Source organism: Gorilla gorilla, chromosome 4, assembly GCF_029281585.2.
Source record: "Gorilla gorilla gorilla isolate KB3781 chromosome 4, NHGRI_mGorGor1-v2.1_pri, whole genome shotgun sequence".
In the NCBI taxonomy this organism is placed as follows: Eukaryota; Metazoa; Chordata; class Mammalia; order Primates; family Hominidae; genus Gorilla; species Gorilla gorilla.
The window spans coordinates 31,408,632-31,426,395 of record NC_073228.2 but is presented as its reverse complement, the minus strand read 5'-3'; the positions used below and the strand labels follow the sequence as shown (position 1 = coordinate 31,426,395).

At 44.1% G+C, this 17,764-nt stretch overlaps 1 long non-coding RNA gene across 1 annotated transcript in view; it reads left to right on the top strand.

Annotated features, from left to right (window-relative positions):
• Positions 1-13,304, top strand: part of LOC129533456 (uncharacterized) — a 68,413-nt gene extending 55,109 nt beyond the window's left edge. Inside the window, exons 4-5 of the long non-coding RNA XR_010133593.1 lie at positions 5,799-5,939; positions 13,186-13,304. This is a non-coding gene — a long non-coding RNA (uncharacterized lncRNA). The remainder of the gene's footprint in view (positions 1-5,798; positions 5,940-13,185) is intronic.
• Positions 13,305-17,764: the final 4,460 nt, after the last annotated feature.

Here is a 17,764-nt window from a genome sequence, read left to right as displayed (position 1 = left end):
ACTCTCCAACTGCATAGAATAGTTTACACTCAGCAGGAAAATCGCTAAACTAAAATTCCAAACATAATATGAGAATTCAATAGGTACTTTATTGTTTGAAAAAAGCATATAAATCATGACTGTTTCTCCCCACCCCTAAGAGTAGTAATTTAAAACTCTGGAAATATTTTAAACAAAGATAGGAGGCATTCCTTTCTTTCAAATATGGAGTACTTGCAGATAAGATCCCTGAAATCTTCTTTTGAGAAATGTCAGGGCAAAACTGAGATCCAGTTTCTGAGTTTAGACAGAAAAATTGCTGAAACTTTTGAGAGTACTTGGAACTTCAAATTATCTGTGACTCCACCTTTACTGAGTCACACAGCAGCCCATTACAGCCCTTTTCTGTTTCTTCCTTTGTGTTGCTCCGTCCTGGGTTTGGGAAATGGTTCATTTCCTCCTCTCTGCCCACTAGCAATTTCACATTTCAATTTCAGCTACAGGAAGGGACACAAATAAACACCTATTAGAAATTATGGGGTGAATAATTTTTTGGATGAGAAAGTTTCAAAAATCATGAGAGGCACCTATGGCAGACCCCCTAGGGTCTTATATAATGTCCCCTCCGTATGTCTCTGCTTTTAGATACAGCTGTGCTGAATAGTTCCATACAAGTTCAGATGCACCTAGCACTAATGGTGTCCATGAGTACCTGTGTGCATCTTGTTCAATGCCCAGGACATTCTTCAGTGCCACAGGAACCTGCTAGACCCTGAGGTGGGCAGATCACTTGAGGTCAGGAGTTTGAGACAAGCTTGGCCAACATGGTGAAAACCCGTCTCTACTAAAAATACAAAAATTAGCTGGGCATGGTGGTGGGTACCTGTCATCCCAGCTACTCAAGAGGCTGAGCCAGAATTGCTTGAACTTGGGAGGAGGAGGTTGCAGTAAGCCGAGATCACACCACTGCACTTCAGTCTGGGCAGTAGAGTGAGACTCCATCTCAAAAAAAGTAAAAAGAAGAGTATACTTATTCACTCCTGATGTTTTATTTGGTTAAGTGGGGTGACATCTATTCCCATTTTTTATCTCTCTATGCTTAATATGCTGTTGCCACACTGGCCTTCTTTCTGTTTCTCAAACAAACCAGCCTATTCCTGTCTTAGGGTGTGTGGAGGAGTTGTTCCTTCTGCCTGGAACACTTTCCTTCTGTGGCTTCACGTGACTGGCAGCATCTTGTCATTCAAATCTCAATTCAACTGTCACTTTCTCAAACGAAACAACCTTGATCACCAAAAGTAGCCACCATATACACACTCCCAACACCGTAACATATTACTTTGTTTTTTTTCTTCATAGCCGGTATAAATTTATCTGGTTAATTTATTGATCACCTATTTCCTCCTCAAAACCTAAGATCCAAGTACAAGTAGGTACTCAACATACATTTGCTGATTAATAAATCTCCTGGGCCAGGCATGGTGGCTCATGCCTGTAATCCCAGCACTTTGGGAGGCCAAGTGGGCAGATCGCTTGAGCCCAGGAGTTTGAGACCAACCTGGGCAACATGGCAAAACCCTGTCTCTACAAAAAATAAAAATTAAAAAATAAGCTGGGGATGGTGGCATATGCCTTTGGTTCCAGCTACTGGGGAGGCAGAGGTAGGAGGATCTCTTGAGCCCAGGAGGCAGAGGTTGCCGTAAGCTAAGATCGTGCCACTGCACTCCACCCTGGATTATAGAGAGAGACTCTGTCTCAAAAAGTAATAATAATAAACCCAATAAATCTCCTTTTGCCTGTAAAGAATTGATAATGTTTTCTTGGACTTGTGTGCAAAAATAAATACAGATTTTTAACAGAGACTGCTCAGCTCACCAGTGTCTGGGAAAGGGCAGCCTAGCCTCTCCCTCTACATATATCAAAGGGTTGGAATAGAGCATTCCAAAGAATGATCTAAGTAGAAACCTCTGAAGGAAAATCTCTATGAACATTCCATTTGCCTTATGAGGAGCTTAAAATTTAGCTCCCCACTGAAGAATTTGTTTCACCTTCAGTACTTGGTTAGGCTTGCATTACCTTATCCAACGGCCTCTTTACCTCTTTGGCAAGGTCTAAATTTGTCACAGATGTGGGATTTTTTGTTTTGTTTTTACAAAGTCTAAGTTTGTCACAGATTGTAGGAGTCCAAGTGAGACAAAGTAGAGTTGGGGCTTGGCTTCATTCAGCTCACCCCCCACTAAAGCATTCCCACTGAAATGCTCACACAACTACGTCACTGCTAATAGTCCTTTTACTTAAAGAATTCCAGGAACTGGCCTTGGAGATAATCAAGGTCACAGAGTGTTCCCCCTCAGGAAGGAATGCTGAACAACTGATTTACAGCCTGGTTGCCCTGGCCACACCACCAGCTGGCCCATTACTCAAGAAAACCATCACAATCAGATATGCTGACCTGCATACCCTACCCATCACGTGTTTTGTCCAGCCCAGCCTGCATACCCTACCCTTGATGTCAATTCTCATGCTTTGCCTACCAAAAACGCCCTACCAGCTCTTCAGGGAATTCTTTCTTTTGTGCTGCCTCCCTTATGTCTCAGCATAAGCTCCAATGAAGCCTTGTCTGGGAAAGCTCTTTTGGCCTCATGTCAATTTCTTTTGCATTGAGAGCCCAAGAACCCATGGTCAGTAACATAAGGAGACATGACGACTAAATGCAATGTGGGATCCTGGATTGGATCCCGGAACAGAAAAAAGATATTAGTAAAAAAACTGATAAGATCTAAATAAGGATTGTCATTTCCTTAAATAAAGAAAAAAAGTAACTATGAAAAATAGAATAGATATAAGACTAAGGTAGGCCATTCCCAGAATCCAGCTTTGAAATACTTTGCCTCCTTATCACAGAATCAAAAGTGCTTCCCAGCCCAGGCGTGGTGGCTCACACCTGTAATCCCAGCACTTTGGGAGGCCAAAGTGGGCGGATCACCTGGGATCAGGAGTTCGAGACCAGACTGGCCAACATGGCAAAACCCTGTCTCTACTAAAAATACAAAAAATTAGCCAGGTATGGTGGCAGGCGGCTGTTATCCCAGCTACTCGGGAGGCTGAGGCAGGAGAATTGCTTTAACCCGTGAGGCAGAGGCTGCGGTGAGCCGAGATCGCCCCATTGCCCTCCAGCCTGGGCGACAAGAGTGAGACTCTGTCTCAAAAAAAAAAAAAAAAAAGAAAGAAATAGTGCTTCCCAGAGTTGAGAAACTGTCCCTGCATGAGGAAGAGGATACATGACTTTAAAGAAGTTTCCTACCCATCATCTTTTTTCTTCTCCCCTCCCTCTTTCCCCATTCTTCTCTCTCCCTCTCAAATATATTTTGAATATGTTATACCTGTATGAGGTATAAAACTCAGAAAGTACAAAAATATATGTGTAGTTCAGATTAATAGTAAGTGTGGTAGGCTGAATAATGATCCTCCCTAAAATAAAATATTTACATCCTAATCCCTGGAACCTGTGAATGTTATCTTATATGGGGAAAAAAAGAACTTTGCAGATGTTATTAAGTTAAAGATCTTGAGATGGGCATATTATCTTGGATTATCTAGGGGGCTCCTAAATAAAATCACATGTATCTTTGTAAGAGGAAAGCAGAAGGAGATTTAACACAGACAGAAGAGGAAAAGGCAATGTGACCTTGGAGGTGGAGACTGGAGGGATGTGGCCACAAGCCAAGGTGGGCTAGCATCCACCAGAAGCTAGCAGAGGCAATTTGACTGTAATGTGTCTAGCTAAGGTTTTTTAGTTTATTCCACTTGATGTTCATTGCACTCTTGAATGTATTGTGCTTTCTTCAAATTCGAGAAGTTTTCAGTCATTATTTCTTCGAATATTATTTCCACCCTTTTCTCTCTCTCCTCTCCTTCTGGAACTCTTATTGTTTGTATTTTGGTACACTTGCAGGTTTCCCACAATTCTCTAAGGCCTTTATTCTTATTTTCTTGCTGTCCCCCAGATTGGCTCTCAGTGGACTTGTCTTGAGATTTGCTGAAGACAAACCTGAGACAGGATCTTGCTCTGTCACTCAGGATGAGTACAGTGGCACAATCATGGCCCACTACAGCCTCAAACTCCTGGGTTTGAGTGATCTTCCTAGCTCAGCCTTCCACCTCGGCCATCATGCCCAGCTAATTTTTATTTTTATTTTTAGAGATGGGGTCTCACTATATTGCCCAGGCTAATCTTGAACTCCTGGGCTCAAGTGATCCTCCTGTCTTGGCCTCCCAAAGTGCTGGGATTACAGGTGTGAGCCACCACACCAAGCTGCTTTTGTGTGTTTGTTTTCAAGATGAGGTCTCACTCTGTCTCCCAGGCTGGAGTGCAGTGGCACAATCTTAGCTCACTGCAGCTTCAAACCTGTGGGCTCAAGTGATCCTCCTGCCTCAGCCTCCTGAGTAGCCAGGACTACAGGGATATGCCACCATGCATGGCTAATTTTTAAATTTTTTGTAGAGATGGGGTCTCACTATGTTCCCCAGGCTGGTCTTAAGCTCCTGGCCTTTAGCAATCCTCCCTCCTCAGCCTCCCAAAGCACTGGAATTACCGGCGTGAGCCACTGCACCCAGCCCCAGGTTTGGTCATTCTTTGTCAATTCAAATCCACTGTTGAGCACCTCTAGTTAATTTTTCATTTCAGTTCTTACACGTTTCAACTCCAAAATTTATATTTTGAGCTAATTTCTATCCTTTATTGATATCCTCTGTTGGCGAGATTTTTGTCATACTCTCCTTTAGTTCTTTTTTTTTTTTTTGAGATGGAGTTTCACTCTTGTTGCCCAGGCTGGAGTACAATGGTGTGATCTCAGCTCACCATAACCTCTGCCTCCCTGGTTCAAGCGATTCTCCTGCCTCAGCCTCCTGAGTAGCTGGGATTACAGGCACGCACCACCACACCCAGCTAATTTTGTAGTTTTAGTAGAGATGGGGGTTTCTCCATGTTGGTCAGGCTGGTCTCGAACTCCCAGCCTCAGGTGATCCACCGGCCTCAGCCTCCCAAAGTGCTGGGATTATAGGCATGAGCCATTGTGCCCGGCCCTCTCCTTTAGTTCTTTAGACTTACTTTCCTTTAGTTCTTTGAACATATTTATAATAGCTGATTTAAAGTCTTTGTCTGCTAAAGTCAAAATCTGGACACACCCAGGGACATTTTCTTATTCTTTTTTTTTTTTTTTTGAGACAAAGTCTTGCTCTTGTACCCCAGGCTGGAGTGCAATGGCGTGATCTCGGCTCACTGCAACCTCCGCCTCCTGGGTTCAAGCGATTCTCCTGCCTCAGCCTCCTGAGTAGCTGGGATTACAGGTGCCTGCCACCACGCCTGGCTAATTTTTGTATTTTTAGTAGAGACGGGGTTTCACCATGTTGGCCAGGCTGGTCTTGAACTCCTGACTTCAGGTGATCCTCCCGCCTCAGCCTCCCAAAGTGCTGGGATTACAGGCATGAGCCACCGTGCCCGGCTGACATTTTCTGTTTGCTGCTTTTTGTCCTGCATATGTGGCATACTTTCCAGAGGTGGTGGTGGTGGTTGTTTTTTTGTTGTTGTTGCTGCTTCTTTGGTGACTTTCTTCAAATAATTCTGTAGATTCTGTATTCTCTGCATTGTATGGCAATTGAGTTCTCTGCTAGCTTTAAAAAAAAAAAAAATTATAAGCCAGAATTCCTAGGTGTGATCCCTGGGTCAATAAAATTTAGTGATCAACCAGTGATCAGTCAGAAGAATTCCTTTAATGCCATTTAATGCTTTGTCTTTCTGTCCTCTCTTCTTTGCCAAGGGAATCTGTGTGAGAAGGCATGCCTTCATACCTCAGGCAGTTTACAAGACAGCCTTAGCTTTCGTTTTCTGCTTGCTACGAGCCTTAAGGTCAGCCAGAAGCGAGTGACTGGAAACTTCTTCATTCCCATCTCTCTCCTGGGTAAGTGCACAGCCTTGTGCATGCATGCAGCCTTTTAGATCCCCTGAAATATGCTGGAACTTTTCGAAGTTCCCTATGTCTAGTTCCCTTTTCTAGTTCCCTATATTGTCTAGTTCTCCAGGACATACTTTTAGATTCCCAGCCTGTCTCTTGCTTACCCCAATTGAAATTGCAGTCTTAGTCAGCCTCAACATTGCTAGCAGATGGCTCTTGTTTTGTTAATGCCTTGGGAGTCGGGCATTTTTTCTGATGAGCTGAGTTCTAAGTCATCAAGTAATTACAACTCCCTAGGAATAGAGATTTTCCAGAGAGCTGCAATTTTGAACTAAATATTGGCTGTACTCTGGGGATCTTTCTTTTAACTGAGCGCCACAAGAGGTCAGCCCTTGCCATTGGCTGTGAGACTGCTGCTCTCCGCTATCTCTACTGAGCTGAGGAGGGAGGGTGGATGGGAATAGCATCCCAGCCACAAGTTAAAATATCACAGATCACACTGTCTTAGCAAAGTTTAACAGCTTCTCTTTCTAGAGTTCTAAAATGGTTGGCCTTAGTGGTTTTGCCAGTATTTTTCTTTGTTTTTGTGGGAGAGCAAGTTCACCGAAGGTGAACTATTCTGGAAGTTAATCTCCAGGCAAGCTCATTCTTTTTTCTTTTTCTTTTTTTTTAATGAGATGGAATCTCACTCTGCCACCCAGGCTGGAGTGCAGTGGCGCGATCTCAGCTCACTGCAACCTCCACCTCCCAGGTTCAACCAATTCTCCTGTCTCAGCCTCCCGAGTAGCTGGGACTACAGGCACACGCCACCACGCCTGGCTAATTTTTGTATTTTTTAGTAGAGGCAGGGTTTCACCATATTAGTCAGGCTGCTGTCAAACTCCAGACCTCAGATGATCCACCTGCCTCGGCCTCCCAAAGTGCTGGGATTACAGACGTGAGCCACCGTGCCAGGCCAGGCAAGCTCATTCTTTTTTTTTTTTTTTTGAGACTGAGTCTTGCTCTGTCGCCCAGGCTGGAGTGCAGTGGCGCGATCTTGGCTCATTGCAAGCTCTGCCTCCCGGGCTCATGCCATTCTCCTGCCTCAGCCTCCTGAGTAGCTGGGACTACAGGCGCCAGCCACGATGTCCGGCTAATTTTTTTGTATTTTTAGTAGAGACGGAGTTTCACCGTGTTAGCCAGGATGGTCTCAATCTGCTGACATCGTGATCCGCCCGCCTTGGCCTCCCAAAGTGCTGGGATTACAGGCGTGAGCCACCGCACCCAGCCGTTCCTTCTTTTTTTCTTTTTCTTTCGTTTTTTTATTTTTTTGAGACAGAGTCTCTCTGTGTCGCCCAGGCTGGAGTGCAGTGGTGCGATCTCGGCTCACTGCAAGTTCCACCTCCCGGGTTCAGGCCATTCTCCTGCCTCAGCCTCCCGAGTAGCTGGGACTACAGGCGCCTGCCACCATGCCCGGCTAATTTTTTGTATTTTTAGTAGAGACGGGGTTTCACTGTGTTAGCCAGGACGGTCTCGATTTCCTGACCTTGTGATCCGCCCGTCTCGGCCTCCCAAAGTGCTGGGATTACAGGCATGAGCCAGCACACCCGGCCGCTCATTCTTAAACATGGTTCTTCTCAAGTCTCCTACATTTCTGCAGGGAAAGTTTTTAAAGTTTGTCCTGTTTTCATCAAGCTCAAGGCCAGACTATGAATCTTCATAACAATATGATTTAAGCTTATTCTGATTCTGATGTGGAATACCCCAGCTATCCTTAAGGTGTATTTTTTTTTTAGATGGAACTCCCAGAGGTTCATGGAACATATTTTATAAAGAGCATCCCACTAGCCGGCTGTGTGATAGAAGGCTGTGTACTGATAGTAGCATCCTAAACCAAAGATAACTAGATGATTTACAAGGGCAAGAGAAAAAAAGAAAAGAAAAGAAGATAACTTGAGTACTGTCATGTTTTCTGCACAGGAGAACTTATGCAATTGCTGGAACAAATCCAAATAGATTATTCTGGTTCTGTTTATTTTCGTTTTAGAGACAGCTTCTTGCTATGTTGCCCAGGCAGAACTTGAACTTGGTTGTGTTTTCTTATCATCCAGGATGTGTTCTTATTTATTTATTTATTTATTTATAGATAAATAAATCTTTGTTTCTCAGGCTGGAGTGCAGTGGTGTGATCTCGACTCACTGCAACTTCTGCCTCCTTGGTTCAAGCAATTCTCCTGCCTCAGCCTCCCGAGTAGCTGGAACTACAGGCATTCGCTACCATGCCTGGCTAATTTTTGTATTTTTAGTAGAAACAGGGTTTCACCATGTTGGCCAGGCTGGTCTCAAACTCCCGACCTCAGGTGATCTGCCCACCTTGGCCTCCCCAAATGATGCGATTACAGGCATGAGCCACCAGCGTACTGGCCCAGGATGTGTTCTTTATCTATCATTACCACCTATGGGGAAAGGCAAAGCACTGTGGACTATTTGAGATGAGGTGCTAATTCTTCCTACTTAACTCAAACCTTTCACCTGGCATTTCATTGTTTTACCTGGAGCCAATCAATAATACCATTTCTCCAGACTTCTCAGTCCCTCCCCCTGAGAATCAGTTCACATTGTCCCCATGTCATTCATGACTTTACTGCTGGGACACAAACTGTGCCTTTTTGGGGTCTCAGATGGTAGTGTGACAGAATATACACTTTCTGTCTTTAATGAGCTTTTATTATCCTACAATGATTGAGTGTGGATGAAGAAATAGACACCTACTCCTCTATCTCCAAACAACTGATTAAAATAATCAAAGGGGCCAGGCGTGGTGGATCATGACTGTAATCCCAGCATTTTAGGAGACTGAGGTGGGCGGATCACTTGAGGCCAGGAGCTTGAGACCAGCCTCGGCAACATGCTGAAACCCCGTCTCTATCAAAAATACAAAAATTAGCTGGGCATGGTGGCACACACCTGTGATCCCAGCTACTAGGGAGGCTGAGGTGGGAGAATCACTTGAACCCAGGAGGAGGAGGTGGCAGTGAACTGATATCATGACATTACACCCCAGCCTGGGCAACAGAGCAAGACCCTGTCTCAAAATAATAATAATAATAATCAAAGGAAAATTAGCATCAGTGATAAAAATATACATATTGGACTAGGTATGGTGCCACATGCCTGTAATTCCAGTGCTTTAGGAGGCCCAGGTGGGCGGATCGCTTGAGCACAGGAGTTTCAGACCAGCCTGGGTAACACGGCGAAACCCTGTCTCTACATATATATGGTGTGGTGGCACATGTCTGTAGTCGCAGCTGCTTAGGAGGCTGAGGGGGGTGGATCACTTGAGCCTGGGGGATTGAGGCTGAAATAAGCCGAGATCATGCCACTGCACTCCAGCCTGGGCAACAGAATGAAACCCCATCTCAAAAAAAATAGATAAAAAAATAAAAAATACACACACAGACACACACAACTGATTAAACAGTGGAAGGGAGAGAAATATACCCCAGTGATAGAAGAATTTCTTCCAGGTAATGGTTACCTAGGACTGAATGCTAGGGTAAAACTCATGTATATATCTACTTGTAAGAAAATAAGAGAATAGCGCAGTATCATGAGAATTGAGAACAGGAATTCTTGACAGACCCCTGCTAATAACTACTAATCACAGATTCAAGATCTAGAAAAAGCTGTTTCTTGAAGATTTGTGGGCCATTTTACTTGGAATCTCTTTTCATGGGCAGGACAAAAATACTTGAAGGTAATTGCACAGAGTTTAGGAGAGAAAAGGAGGCCATAAAAACAGGAAAATCTGTGGTGAGGGTCTACCCTGACTGGAACATCTCATTAGAGCAGGTAGATCATCATCTCAACACTGGGAGAAGTTTCCTTATTCTTATGGGCAACTGACCCCATGGGGCAGTTTCCCTCACCTCAATTTACAAAACAGCCAGGAAGGGAACCACACACTGCTATGCCTTGTACCTGAACCACAAGCCAGTCCAAACAGAAAAACAGGTATCAGGCCGGGCATGGTGGCTCACGCCGGTAATCCCAGCACTTTGGGAGGCCGAGGCAGGCGGATCACTTGAGGTCAGGAGTTTGAGACCAGCCTGGCCAACATGGCGAAACTCCGTCTCTGCTAAAAATACAAAAAAATTAGCCAGGCCTGGTGGCACCTGCCTGATAATCCCAGCTACTCAGGAGGCTGAGGTAGGAGAATCGCTTGCACCCGGGAGGCAGAGGTTGCAGTGAGCCCAGATAGCGCCATTGCACTCCAGCCTGGGCGACAGAGCAAGACTCTATCTTAAAAACAAACAAACAAAAATGTCATCTTAATACAATGTAAATGTGATGTAAAAAAAAATTTAAGAACTGTCACCTGGGGCAGCAATTTGAACAAACAGCGGGAAAAGGTCCACAAAGGCAAACCTCTGGATAAGATGACTCATGGCACTGGCTTTCTCTCAACCCTTGTGCAGGATGCTAAATTGTTCAGCTGGCTGTTTAAACCCACATAATGAGGGATTCCAACAGAATTCAGGTAAATAGTGGGGCCCAAGGAAAATAAGTGAAGAATACTTTTAGTCAATTATTATGTCTATCTAAATCAGGAGATGACAATATTTTTTAAAGGGCTCAATTGGTAAACATTTTAGGCTTTGTGGGCCAAGAGACACTATTAAGCCTATTATGTAGGTGCTTATATAACGATTTAAAATGCAATCATTTAAAAATGTTAAAAACTATTCTTAGCTTGTAGGCTGTTAAAAAAAAATCTCTACCAAAAATACAAAAATTAGCTGGGCATGGTGGTGCATGCCTGTAATCCCAGCTACTTGGGAGGCTGAGGCAGGAGAATCACTTGAACCTGGAAGGCGGAGGTTGCAGTGAGCTGAGATGGAGCCACTGCACTCCAGCCTGGGCAACAGAGTGAGACTCTGTCTTAAAAAAAAAAAAAAAAAAAAAAAAAGGCTGGGTGCAGTGGCTCAGGCCTATAATCCCAGCACTTTGGGAGGCCAAGGCGGGTGGATTACCTGAGATCAGGAGTTCAAGACCAGCCTGACCAACATGGAGAAACCCCATCTCTACTAAAAATACAAAATTAGCTGGGTGTGGTGGTGCTTGCCTGCAATCCCAGCTACTTGGGAGGCTGAAGCAGGAGAATTGCTTGAACCCAGGAGGCAGAGGTTGTGGTGAGCCAAGACTATGCCATTGCATTCCAGCCTGGGCAACAAGAGTGAAATTCCGTCCTCCATCTCAAAAAAAAAAAAAAAAAATTGGTGAAGCTGGGCATGGTAGCTTATACTTGTAATCCCAGGACTTTAGGAGTCTGAGACAGGAGGATCGCTTGAGCCCAGGAGTTCAAGTCTGCAGTGAGCCATGATCATGCCACTGCACTCCAGCCTGGGTGACAGAGCAAAACCTTGTCTCAAATAATAATAATAAGTTGCCAAATGAGTAGTTATGAATTTAAGGAGGCTTGAGAAGGCTTGGAATGATGTGAATATGAGAGAAGGAGGGGAGCAGATCAAGGACCAGGAATAAAGTTCTTTTTTTTTTTTTTTTTGAGATGGAGTCTTACTCTTGCCCAGGCTGGAGTGCAATGGTGTGATCTCGGCTCACTGCAACCTCCGCCTCCCAGATTCAAGCGATTCTCCTGCCTCAGCCTCCTGAGTAGCTGGGACTACAGATGCATGCCACCACGCCCAGCTAATTTTTGTATTTTTAGTAGAGATGGGGTTTCACCAAGTTGGCCAGGATGGTCTTGATCTCTTGACCTCATGATCTGCCCGCCTTGGCGTCCCAAAGTGCTGGGATTACAGGTGTGAGCCACCACACCTGGCAGGAATAAGGTTCTTGAGTGTTACTCTGGGCCTACAGATCCAGAAGTGTGTAGCAGCACTCATCCTCATAGCATTCCCCACCTTGTTATAGGGGCAGAGAAGATTGCACAGCATCGATTCTGGGGATGTCCAGGTTGACAGAAGAAGGAAGGAATGCAAGGGAGGTCAGCGTGCTCCTGAGTGAGCAGTTGAAGTGATAAACCATGGAAGTCAGACTAGAGAAGGAAGGAAAAGGGAGGTTAGACCAGAGAGGCTACCATGGGGCTAATAGGTTGAACAACATAGAACGATGAGGAGCCTATAGGTCTCCCCGTATGATCTAAGAATAGTAGTAGTAAAAGTTAGGGCACGGGAGATTTGGAAGGAAAGGTAGAAGATAGAGAATAGAAGATGCGAGGAATCAGGCAGCAAGGGCAGAGGCAGCTGCTGTGGCTGGAAAATGGTAGATACATTGGAGTGAAAGATTTGTAATGTGGGACAGCTTCTAGGATGTTCATGTGTGAGTCTGATTGGCCTGAAGTGAAATGTCGCTTGAGTTGAGTAACTCATGGAAGTGTGAGGTTATTGGGTTTAATGTTTTCTTCCAAAGAAAGGTGACATTATCAGGATGGCAGAACGATATGAGATTTAGAGGTAGATAGTGAGCAAGGTGCTACACATTCTTAGAAATGTAAAATAGTAGTTATAAACTGGTGGATAAGAAAGAAAAGTTGGAGAGGATTTTTTACCCTTCTGAAAGGAGTACTGATTTGGTAATAATGAAAACAAGAAAAATTAAAAATTTCCTCTAGCCCCTGTGATTTGTAGATTATGGGAGCCCATGAACCTCCTAATCTCAAAAGGATAGTTCCAGGAGTAGGATTTGCAGGATAAGACAAGAAGGGAGTGGGGAGGAAAATTATAGAAGAAAGGAGAATGTGGGAGACTTTGTTTACAATGGAAATAAATATCCAGAAGTCAGAGGGGAGAAATATTTTAGGGAGGGGAGCATTGGGAAGATGAGTCAGGAAAGAGAATAAAGTGGCATTGGTCTGGAGTATAAGAGAGATAAGGTGAAGAGGGGGTGTATAGAGGCTAAATGATGAGACACCAACATTTTGGGTAAAATACAAGAATAATAGGTGAGTTCAGCTGGCCTCTAGACAGGGCTTGGGTGTCCTATTCAGGTGGTCCTCCTGGGATGGCTCTATTTAGATGAGGTCTTAGAGGATGCTGTATCATGATATCCAGGCTGGGAAGCTGGGGTGACCATTTTAGAGCAAGTCTAGGTTGGCTCTATCATTTGATAACTTCCAAGCCATTGTACATAGTGGACATGCAATGTATATTTATTATTTGTCCAATGAAAGAGGGACTGGGGGTAATCAAAGAAAATATATGAAGTCTCCAAAAGAAGATCTCAACAACTCATTCTTCCATTCTCATTTCAGCACTCATAGGCCTGAGGAATGAGGTGAGCTGAGAGACTATCCTGCCCAAACGCAGGAGTATTGACCAGATGAACTTGATCTTGGGTAGGAATGTGTGTTTGTAGGAGGTCGGGAAGGGAGAAAGAATTCAATGTACTCCATTTAATGAGGCGTGTCCAAAAGAGTCATTCACTGAAAAATCTATGAGACTCAAGCTTCTAACACGAATGTAGGGAAATCAATCCATTGCCAGATTCGGCAGAGAAAAATTTCTTTCTTTCTTTCTTTTTTTCTTCCTTCCTTCTTTTCTTTCTTTTCTTTTCTTTTTCTTTTTTTTTTTTTTTTTTGAGATGAGGGTTTCACTATGTTGCCCAGGCTGCTCTTGAACTCCTGGGGTCAAGTGATCTTCCCACCTCAGCCTCCCAAAGTGTTGAGCCACCTTGCCCAGCCTCTTTGTTTCAACATAATTATTTTCATTCTAAAGTTTGGGAACTAGTAGGCCTACCTTAAAGCTCTGTGTAAAAATAAAGAAAAAAGAAAGGTTGAAACTAGGAAAACTTTCTTCACCTCCAGCAAATTTTTAACTTCAGATTCTTAATTTGTTAAATGGAGGTATTAGTATTTACCTTTGCAGAGCTGTTGTTTTAAGGCTATTGTGTATAAGAAATCTAGGACATAATAGTCATTCAACAAGTAATAACCATTATTTTAATTAAAAAAAAAATACAGACAGGGGCCAGGCATGGTGGTTCATGCCTGTAATCCCAGCACTTTGGGAGGCCAAGGTGGGCAGATCACGAGGTCAGGAGATCAATACCATCCTGACACAGTGAAAACCCTGTCTCTACTAAAAATACAAAAAATTAGCTGGCGTGGTGGCAGGTGCCTGTAGTCCCAGCTACTTGGGAGGCTGAGGCAGGAGAATCGCTTGAACCTGGGAGGTGGAAGTTGGAGTGAGCTGAGATCACAACACCACTGCACTCCTGCCTGGGTGACAGAGCGAGATTCTGTCTCAAAAAAAAAATAGAGACACGGTCTTACTCTGTCACCCAGGCTGGAGTACAGTGGCTCACTGCAGCCTCAAACTCCTGGGGTCAAGTGATTCTTCCACCTCAGCCTCCCAAACAGCTGGGATTACAGGCACATGCCAGCATGCCTAGTGTATTAGTCTTTTCTCACAGAACTACCTGAGACTGGGTAATTTATGAAGAAAAGAGGTTTAATTGACTCACAGTTCAACAGGTTGTACGGGAAGCATGGTTGGAAGCACCTTCTTCACATGGAGGGGCAGGAGAGAGAGTGAAGGGGGAAGTGCTACCCACTTTCAAACAACCAGTCTCATGAGAAGTTACTCACTATCATGAGAACAGCAGGTGGGGAATCTGCCCCCATGATCTAATCACATCCCATCAGGTTTCTCCTCCAATATTAGGGATTACAATTCAACATGAGATTTGGGTGGGGACCCAGAGCCAAACTATATCACCTAGTAAATTTTTAAAATACATTTTTTGTAGATATGGGGTCTCACTATGTTGCCCAGGCAGATCTTGAACTCCTGGCCTCAAGTGATCCTCTCATCTCAGTCTCCCAAAGTGCTGGGATTACAGGTATGAGCTACTGTGCAGAGCCCACATTATTATAATTTTTAATCCACAAAAACTATGTTATTTAAGTCTCATCACAGTCCAGTTAAATGAAAATGTAGTTGGCCACCTAAAGAGGAGACTACTGAGTCTGTGTGAAGTAATATGCTCTCGTTAATTGGTCCCTTGGTCACAAGGTCATCTAGGGATCTGAGCAAGAACTGAAAAAGCTTATTCCTGACACCAAATCCTAGAATCTGGAACCCTAAGAATCATTGGTACCAAATGACATTTACCTCATCTGATCCATTTATTTGACACATAATCTGAAGTTAATTCACTAAACAGGGCCGGGGAGCAGTGGTTTATGCCTGTAATCCCAGCACTTTGGGAGGTCGAGGCAGGCAGATCACGATGTCAGGAAATCGAGACCATCCTGGCCAACAGGGTGAAACCCTGTCTATACTAAAATACAAAAAATTAGCCAGGTGTGGTGGCATGCACCTGTAGCCCCAGCTACTCAGGAGGCTGAGGCAGGGGAATTGCTTGAACCCAGGAGGCGGAGGTTGCAGTGAGCTGAGATCGCACCACTGCACTCTACCCTGGCGACAGAGCAAGACTCTGTCCCCTCAACACCTGCCCCCCGCTAAAAAAAAATTCACTAAACAGAGCCCTAAAGAGGCTATACTGTTAAGTGGTTGTGAAAATAGCCGTGGAGTTACGTTGTCTCAGTTTAAACTCTATCATTTATTTTCTGTGTGACCTTGAGCAAGTTATTTTCTTCAGGTGCCAGTTTTCTCATCTACAAAATAGAATAATAGCACCCACCTCTCGGAAGTGTTGTAAGAATCAACTGAATTTATACACGTAAAGTCCTTAAAATAATGCCATGCACACAGAAAAGTCTCAATAAATGTTAGCTGTTATAGGAATAATAATATTATTATTCCTTTTGCAACTTCAAACAAATGGTCATCTTGAATTATGAATATGGATGTGGCCTTTTTTTATTTGAGACAGAGTCTAGCTCTGTTGCCCAGACTGGAGTGTAGTGGCATGATCTTGGCTTACTGCAATCTCTGCTTCCTGGGTTCAAGCAATTCTCCTGCCTCAGCCTCCCAAGTACCTGGGAAAACAGGTGTGCGCCACCACACCTGGCTAATTTTTGTATTTTTAGTAGAGATGGGGTTTCACCATGTTGGCCAGGCTGGTCTCAAACTCCTGACCTCAAGTGATCTGTCCACCTTGGCCTCCCAAAGTGCTGAGATTACAGGCCTGAGCCACCGCACCCGGCCTAGATATGGCTTAAAAGTTGATTTAATCAAATTCCCTCCCAAGAGTTTTGTGAAACTGTGACTCAATAGAAAAATTGACTTCTTGGTGAAGCATTTACTACATTATCTCATTTAACCCTCTGTGAGTTATGTACCTTTGCTGTCCCCATTTTACCGTTGAGAAACAAGCTAAGAGAAGTTAACTAATTTGCCTAAAGTTTTAAAGTGTTAAGTGGTGAGGAAGATTAGAAGCCAGAGCTTCTTTTTTTTTTTTTTTTTTTTGAGATGGAGTCTCATTCTTGTTGCCCAGGCTGGAGTGCAATGGTACGACCTCGGTTTACTGCAACCTCCTCCTCCTGGGTTCAAGCGATTCTCCTGCCTCAGCCTCCCAAGTAGCTGGGATTACAGGCACTTGCCACCACGCCTGGCTAATTTTTTGTATTTTTAGTAGAGATGGGGGTTTCACTGTGTTGGCCAGGCTGGTCTCGAACTCCTGATGTCAGGTGATCCACCCACCTCAGATTCCCAAAGAGCTGGGATTACAGGCATGAGCCACCATGCCCGGTGGAAGCCAGAGCTTCTTGTTCTGAAGTCCATCTCCCTTATAAATTCTATGCCAGTTTGCTTAAAGTCATTGAATTCTTGAGTTTCTACATCACAACACTTAAGCAAGGCGTGGTGACATGTGTCCTATATAGTGGGAGGCTGAGGTGGGAGGATTGCCTGAACCCGGGGGGTTCCAGGCCAGCCTGAAAAATATAGTCAGATCCCTTCTCAAACAAAACAAAATAAACCACATATTCAATAACTGTGAGAATTTTCAAGCCGGTGTTTCTAGTTGCCAGCCAAAGAACAATCTTAATTCTTTCACTGCACCACATAACTTCCTGGTCAACTTGTCTGGATGAATTAATTGCAAATATTCCTTTAATAAATAACAAAACAAGCTGGGTGAGGTGGCTTGCACCTATAATTCCAGCTACTTAGGAGGCTGAAGTGGGAGGATTTGGCCAAGAGTTCCAGACCAGCCTGGGCAACATAGCAAGACCCCATCTATATCTTTTTTTTTTTTTTAATTAGCCAGATATGGTGGCCTATCAGCTGTAGTCTGGCCTACTCAGGAGGCTGAGGTGAGTGGATTGCTTGAGCCCAGAAGCTGGAGACTACTGTGAGCTCCCATCATGCCACTGCACTTTAGCCTGGGTAACACAGCAAGACTCTCAATCAATCAATCAATCAATCCACAAATAGACTTTCTGTATAGTGTTATGAGAGCAACTGGAGAGCAACAAGCCTTCACCTAATGTTCATAGTTCCCTCTCCCATTGCCCTCCCCCTTGCTCTCAGCTGACAATTTCCTACTTCATAGAGAAGATACAGGCCAACGGGCAGTGAATTCTTCAGGGTCCTACCCTGCCCCATAAACCAACAACTTATCTGCAACCCTGTCAATTCTTGCTTTTTCCTTTTCTTCTCAGTGGTGAAATTCTCTCTCTTTTAAGATGATTTTCTCCACACATACTCTAAATCAATGGTCACCTGAAGATTGACAGAAAGTTAATTCTTATGCCCCATCCCAGACTTACTGAATCAGAAACTCTGGGAGTGGGGCCAGCATTCTCTGGATTAACCAGCCTATCAGGTGATTCTGATGCATGCTGAAGTTTGAGAACAATTGTTCTAAATCCTTATTATTCAAAGTGGCCCATGGAGTGGCAACTTTGGTACCACCTGAGAGCA